The 1,894-nt window shown below is 43.0% G+C and overlaps 1 protein-coding gene across 1 annotated transcript in view; it reads left to right on the top strand.

The window, feature by feature from the left end:
- The window catches only part of USP30 (ubiquitin specific peptidase 30), a gene marked incomplete in the record, with an annotated part of 33,469 nt that overhangs the window by 400 nt on the left and 31,175 nt on the right, over positions 1–1,894 (top strand).

The raw sequence follows: 1,894 nt of genomic DNA, 5'->3' as shown, positions 1-1,894 counted from the left end.
CATCCTGTCATTGCCCCCTCAACTTTCAGGGTCCCCCAGTTTTGTCAAGGTCTTAGTCTTTCAGTGCCCCCCAGCCCTCTCATTACCTGCCAGGCCTGTCAAGACCCCACAGTCCTTCTAGGATACCCCTAATTCTTCTGGGCCCCCTAACCATATCACTATCTAAACTGCCGGTGGTCCCCAGTCTTGCCAGGCTCTCCAATCCTTCATGGTTATCTCAATCCTATAAGTTCCCCAGGCCTACAAGCCTCCCTTCACCTTTTATCAGTTTTCCTATTTCTGTCTGCCCCCATTCTCCAGTTTTTCCAGGGATCTCCACTTCTGTCTGGGAGAAACTGGGGTTAGGGGGGCGATGAGAACCCCTTCCCTCAGTGATGGCCACACTGCAGTCCCTTCTCCTCCAGTCTTCTCTTTGGATTTTTGGCACACACATACATATATGCACCTTACATGAATTTCGAGCTGCTGGGTCTGAGACTCAAACTACACAGTTAGCCACGTGGGATCCAGCTGCCTTAACCTCCATGCCACCTGCTGGCCCCTGAGATTATAATTCTTATTAACTGTGTCAGATTAACTCCCATTGTGTACCTTATGCATTAGTGTTTATTTAATCCTCATCACCACCTATAAGGTATAGACCTCAGGATTTTCTGCTTTGTGCAGCTGAGAAAGCTCAGGCTTAGAGGGTGAAATAATGCCTTAGGAAACAGTAGAGCCTGGATCAAACTAGACTAATGTGATTCCACTTTTTTTTTTAGAGAGATATTTGTTGTAGGGCATGTTTGCTTGCCAGAGAGAGAGAGACAGAGAGACAGAGAGACAGAAAGCAAGAAATTACCCCTCAAGGTGTTATGGTCATGCTTAACCCTTCTCCATTTTTGGAATTTTGGACATGCACGCACATGCACCCAGAATGAGTTTCAAGCCTCTGGGTCTAGGACTTGAACCCACAGTCAGTAATGTAGGATTCCAGTGACGTAATGTAGGATTCCAGTGTACCATCTGCTGGTCCTGTGATTCCACTTTCTTAACCTTCATTAAGAAGGTGCACATTCTTTTGACTGTCTTGGAAGAACAAAGATTTATGAAACTCAGTTATCTGCTATGATACTAGGCAAATGTTGATGGCTATAAAACAGTTACTGTATCACCAGCGACTCCTCATGGAGTTAATGTATACTGAGCTCAGGCGAACAATATACATATATCATGAACACACACATATACACATATGTAACATGTGCACCTGTATATTACACATAGACATACACATAGGTATGGTTGCCTTATTTGGTGGAAATATTTAATTTTGTATGTAAACTATTTTAAGTTCTCGGTGAAATTTTTGCATTTGTAGTAAAAGAATTCATTATTCAAGTCAGGCTTGAAATTAAGAAATCTTTTATCAGTATTCAGAAGATCTGTTACACTGTTGCATACTCTCTCCATGTTTAATGTTGTTGGTTGTTTTTTGTTATAGGGTACACGTGCTCACAGGAGAGAAATAGAGAGAGGGAAAGTGAGAAATCACTCCCCAGGGGGGTGGCCACACCACAATCCCTTCTCCATTCTCCTCCTGGGACTTTGGACACGCACACATCCCCAGCATGAATCTCAAGCCTTTGGGTCTAGGACTTGAACCACATTTGGCCCTGTGGGAGTCAAGCCACATTTAACCACCATGTCACCTGCTTGCCTGTGTCTAATATTCTAAAGAAAAATGCATTTCTATATATATTTTTCCAGTATTTGATCATCTGGAAAAATATTTTTTCCAGTATTTTCTTTTTTTTTTTGCGAGGTTTTTGCTATAGGACACGTGCGCTCACCAAAAAGACAGAGAGAGGGACCAGCAGTTAGCATAATGGCTATGTCGCTGGACTCCCATGTA

The sequence above is a fragment of the Tupaia chinensis genome, unplaced genomic scaffold (genome assembly GCF_000334495.1).
Source record: "Tupaia chinensis unplaced genomic scaffold, TupChi_1.0 Scaffold000320_1, whole genome shotgun sequence".
Classification (NCBI taxonomy): domain Eukaryota; kingdom Metazoa; phylum Chordata; class Mammalia; order Scandentia; family Tupaiidae; genus Tupaia; species Tupaia belangeri.
This window is presented reverse-complemented; position numbering and strand designations above follow the sequence as displayed.